This window comes from Struthio camelus, chromosome 2, assembly GCF_040807025.1.
Source record: "Struthio camelus isolate bStrCam1 chromosome 2, bStrCam1.hap1, whole genome shotgun sequence".
In the NCBI taxonomy this organism is placed as follows: Eukaryota; Metazoa; Chordata; class Aves; order Struthioniformes; family Struthionidae; genus Struthio; species Struthio camelus.
Window position 1 is genome coordinate 38,596,969 of NC_090943.1, and position 6,000 is coordinate 38,602,968.

A 6,000-nucleotide genomic window follows, 5' to 3' on the forward strand; every position below is an offset into this window, starting at 1 on the left:
AGATTTGCTTGTGTCCCAAGGCGCTTTTCTGTCCCTACCTCAGCCGCCTAATTTCAACTTGCAGCCTGCTAGTTTGTCTCCGTCATGCCTATTGTGCCTTATATCCTGTATCAGACCCTCCACGGGGCACCGTCTGTCACATATTCATTACATGTTTGTACAGAGCCCAGCACAATGGAGCCTGTGTGGTGGCAGCCTTTTTGCTCTTTTATTAGCTCAATACTAAGCAATGAACAAAATGGCACGTAAAATACTAAACTGTCTTAGAAATCACTTGGGAAACAAGAGCATCTTTATGCCATTGGATGAACCTCTGGTCCTGCGTGCAGAAAAGCGTGGAAACAGGCATGGAGGTTGGCCAGAAGTATGGACTAGCTCACATACGAGAACAAATTCAGCAGGTTGTATGTCTGAAGTTTTGCACTGAGAAAGCGAAAGCTCTGCAGAAAGATGACCAGCATGGCAAAAGCAAACAAGGAATGATTTTTTACTGTTTCACTTTACACAGATCATATGATCTAAGGGAAAATTTAACAAAACATCAGAGAGCAGATTGCCCCAAATACCGTATGATTACCTTGTGGAGACCAAAAGTACAAATGGACTCACAAGAGAATTCGATAAATTCGTAGCAAGTGACTGGACTCATGGACAGCTGCTAAACATGATGGCCCAGGTACAGCCATTGGCAAGGCAAGACCCTACGTTGTGCATTGGCAGAAGCTGGAAGGGCTCAGTAGAAGGATCCTGCCCTGTGCCTTACACTTTCCGTCAGTGCTGGAAATAAGCAGACGTACTGAAAGATGTGGTTCCTGCTTACAGGCTGTCACAATCCAGCTGCCAAATGACAACAGCTGAATGTCCGCTTATTATTTAAAAGAGCAATGAGACTGTGAATTAGAACTTTCTCCTGACAGAGCTCTAGCGACCTTTCTTTGCAGAACCCACTGCAGGAAACTTCAGGCGGGGGCAAGTGTTGTAACACCCTGGCAGCGGCGATAAGGAAGGCCTCTGAAATTCCTCACCGCTTGTGAGCAATACTGCATGTTTCAGAATTCTCCTCTGTGACGCGAAACTGCTTCCTGCACCACCAACGTGATCTTTCACTTTCTTTTTATCTGAATTTTCATATAAACTGTTAATAAATTGTTTATAAGACAGATGGATTGCCTGAGTCATTCTTTCTTTTTTTTTTTTTTAATGGTGAAATGTGATTCACTGGGTGTTGCAGCAGAAGGAAGGAGGAATAATTTTGATAGTTCTTCCGTGAGACTTCCTATATTGCTGATTGAAAAGATCAGAATTCCCCCCCACCACCACCACGTGAGACCAGTAGTACAGTCTTTTCTAGACCAAGAAGTATGTTTCCGGCTCTAGCTGTTAGGACAGTTGTTTAGAATTTAGCTGTTGCTTTAAAAAAATCTATATAATATTATATACAAATGCAGTTTATAAATAGACATATTTGAGGAAGTGTCTTTATTCCTCATTTATCTAGGGCATATGGACGCGTGTGATGGTAAACCCAGTACACGCACATTCAGGATCTCTGGTTAGGCCAAATGTTTGCCTGATTCAGCATAGCATGCTTTAATAATGTAATTCAATTCTTCCTCATTTTTAATGTTATTTCAGCCCTTTAATATGATTTTGTGAGCTATTATAGTTGTTACAGCTGCTAGTTTTGCCCTTAATACTGATTTCACTTATGACCTCAGTCAGAACTAGATTTAAAGTTTGAGATGATGTAAGTGAATAAGGATTATTAGATTTATTCATATGGCAATTTAAATAAGAAACTGCCTGGCTTAGAATAAACGGTAAATGAAAAATGCATGTGATTTATAGACCTGTCCATTTTAAAGATTTATACGTGGAGTAGGATGATTAAGTAAGAGACAGACCTGATTATATGAAATATGTAATTTTTGTAATGCAATATTGGAAGCAAGCTGCTAAACAGCGCCAGCATAACAATGATTGCCCAAACAGCTTTTATTACAATATTACTGTACAGCTGGTACACAGGCATGTAAACATAAGCAGCAGGCCTCCGACCGATTCTTTTCCTTGACAATTGGTAGATGGTGTTGTGTTCCCATGGAAAGCATCTTCCTCTCCTCATCACTGCAATACAGTCGTTTTTAAGGAGGCTGTGACACTGGAGTGGCCTCCAGGCTTTTTTCTTCTGCCTTTCTGCTTTCGCATGAACGTGTGGTCAGGTGCTCCGAAGGCCACATGCCACGATTACTAACCTTCTTTCATCAAACTCTCCCGAATCAGAAATATGTAGAGATTCCTGGGGGTCAGGGGAAGCCGTCACACCCGTCCCTCAGGACCTGCGGAGGTCCAGGTGCATTGTCACCGAAACAACGGGAACGGCAACAACCATCCTGCTCTTCTGCGAGGCACCACAAAAAGCAAGGATTCTTTTGCTCTCCACCGAGCTTGCAGTCTATTTCATGTTGTGGCTTTTACAGCTAGAAGAAGCTGTTGTAATGATTTAGTCTGCCTCCCCGCACAGCGCAGGCCACAGCAGGCCGTTTGGTAATCCCAGCCTGCTCTCTCCTTAGGTTAGGACTGAGTGATCTCCTAAAACTCACCATCAATACGATAAAAGGCCTTCATGAGTAATACAGACCGATGGGGCTTTAACACCTCTCACGTTACAGGATGACTACAACCTGTTGTGTCTAAGGCACAATCTCATCGCATAAGAATAAAACGTAATTGTGGTTATTGTGGTGTTTTTATACATACTACAGACAGATGCGGAGCTTAGAAGACCTGTGCAACATGCATTCACTGTATGTAATGGTACTAGCCTATGCCATTCTACATGAATTAATACACTTTTTATGAGAGAGCTTAATAAATGTATTCCAAACCAGGGGGTCTTCCATAATATAATTTGCATGAAACAGAATTGACCCAGAAAATTTTAATCTAAATCCCAATCTGATTTGTACAGAGTAATTTAATTTCCTCCCTAGTAGTTATATGGATTTTATCAATTATACCAATTAAATTGTCAAGCAGATTTATTGACCAGTCATCTACAAGACACTTTCTTTGATGTACTATTCTGGTATCATCAACTGGTCATGCATGTCTAGCCTCAGTTTTTAGTGTCATTTTGTGCAGATGAATATTCAAAAGAGAAGGTTCTAATAAATGAGTGTTGTGAACCAGATTTTGAAATGGGAGTGAGGGTGGAAACCTCCTTATTCTTAAATGCAGATACAAAATTACAGGAAATGGCAGATCCAATCAATTTAGATACCTAGCCAGCCTACATGATAAACATACATTTGATTTCTGACCTCAGATTTGGACCTCAGTTAGAGATCTCCATGCTAATAGCTATTATCTAAATGCAATCATTTTTGCAAGAATGGACATCCAGTTAATTTTAAATGTAAAGACTGAGGCATAAAATTAAATGTTGGTTTTGAACTTGGCAACCTATGCTTCACAGTACATTGGATTTTCTCTATTGCTTGGGTTCTAGACAAGTGGCAGTTCTTTCTGAAATAACCTTATTATCCATCTTGAATAATTTGGTTATTAAAATAAATTTTAATTTGTCAGAGTAAATTACTAGAATTGGACATCTTGTTTGCATTGAGTGAGTCACAGTGCAACTTTTGATTTCTCCTTAACCTTTTCCTGATTACTTTCTACAAGCTTTCCAAGAGAATGAGAATAATACTGGAAGGCACGTCAACAAGTCGTTACAGTAAAGATCTTCAACAGTTAAGAAAAAAATAAAAGTGTGTAGTTGCTAAATAAAAGTGATTGCTGTGGAGCATATTCACAATTCTAAATTAAAAATCAAATGGCAGTAATGAACTGGACACCCACCGGAGTGTTTTTGTCCCCTGTTGGTGGCTGCAGGTAGATGAGGTACAACGGCATGCGGCTTCATCCCCCAACACATGCTACAGAGAACAGGCACAATAACCAGCAGCATGGCTGGTCTCCTAGAATATTCATCTAGAATTAAATTTTTTAGAAATACTAAGCAACAAACATGAATAAGAGAAGATGTCATTGCCCATCATCTCTAAAAATAAGCCATATGCTGTCAGTTGCAGGGAACCCAGAGTCTGGTGGTTTGTATTATTTCCTGTTACAGACAAAGCTGAGATTCTGCTTTTCACTGTTGACATAGAAAGTCTGGATTTTTGGATCATGTCACTGAAATGTTTAAACTCTATTCCTAAAATAGTCTGAGACGCTTGTCAAAAGCTATAAATGGCGTAACAAGGTAAACAGAGCTGGGCAATATCATTATGTAGATGCTTTCTACCTTGCAAGGAGACCGGCAATTTAAAGGATTTCAGAGAAGGCAAACATGAATTGCACAGAAGTTAGTTAGTGACAAAATCGACAGAAGGCTATTCTAAATACATAAGTAAAAGATAAGTCCTGAGATCATAAAAAGGGGGGAAAGCTTCATGAATTCTTTGCAAATCGACCTTTTGAGAATGGGAAAATGAATTGTTTAGCTTTGTCAGTGAGTACGTGGGTCATAACTAATTAATACCCTGTGATAATTACTGAATAAGTTATAATATTTTAAATTTCAAGGACCAGATTCTATTCTCTGGCATAAATTGATGGCAATGAAAGAGCAAAGTGATGCTAGATTTACGCTAATGTAACCGACAATGGAATAAGGTAAAGCAGAATTAGATATAAGTACTGAATGAAATAACAACTTGTTAAAGACCCATGAGAAGGAGACTAAGTTTTTAAAGCATTGAAGAGCTACTTGGAATATTTCAGAAATACTTGGCTACATGCATAATCTCAGTATTTTTGGTAAGCCGACTGTGAATGCACATTTTAGTCAACAGCTCTGTATCACCCCAGTGAAAGATGCAATGAAAGATATTTCATGATGAACATGAAACATAAATAACAGCTGACTATGTCAGTGCTGTATGACACAGCTGATATCAAATACAGACCAAATATGTCTACTTAGTTGCTTGGCGGTGCAACATGGCATCTCTGTCCTGCTTTCCCCTTGCATTCCACATCTATGTTCCCTCCTTTTCCTCCTCTATACTCCCAACATTTCTTTGGCCTTCATGTAATATTAAAGAATGAAAGAATGAGGGGACCAAAAGGTTAATTAATACACAAGCTACCTCTAGCAAACAGTGTGGGAGAAATTTCTTCTGCAGACAGGCCTTCTGTAGCTGCCTGCTGGCCGCTGTGAAGACAGTCTACTGGAGTAGATGGTCTATACAGCCAGTACAGCAAATGCTGAATATCCTGAAGCAGTAGCCCAGATCTTGGGCTCCATCAAAGCCACACTAGACAGGCGAGGAAATAGGAGAAAAAGGTGATACCAGACCCTCCACGTGTCTTTCACAGAGCTACAGCCACCAGGCTGGTCTCCAGCGTAGAGCAGCTGTTTCACTCGTGAAGTACCTGAAGGCCGCTCTGACAGGTGGAAATTTTCAGGGCCGTGGGAAGTCACACTTGTGCTTAAACAGAAAAGAGCCATTATAACAAACATATTCCGTTCCTCCAACTTTCCATCTGTTTTGCACTGCTGGAACAGCATAAAGCTGGAGAAGTAAAGGGTACATTTGGGCTTGCACTAGAGCACAGCACAGTCACGGCATTGTGGAGCTACTGGTAATTTTCCTCCAATCTAGGAGTCCTTTGTATTCTTCAGGCTGCAGAAACTTGAAGTAAATTGTAAACAGACAGTGGCTACAATTCCTTTGTACCTGAGTCAGGCATCTCACCTGGCTGGAAAGGGAGAAATGCTTTCACTGGTTTGTTTTGTGATGTTTTCCTATTAAAGTTGAGGGGCAGAGAGCCAAACCATACTCTTTAAAATGCAGGAAGTAAGCAAGCTCTTGTCATGCTAAAACCCAGACATTGTATCAGAGGCAACAAAATCAAAAGTGCTATTACCCTAGCTGGAGGGTGCCCCATCAGGAAAAATAATGCTTTTTGCTGTGAAGGCGACACTCA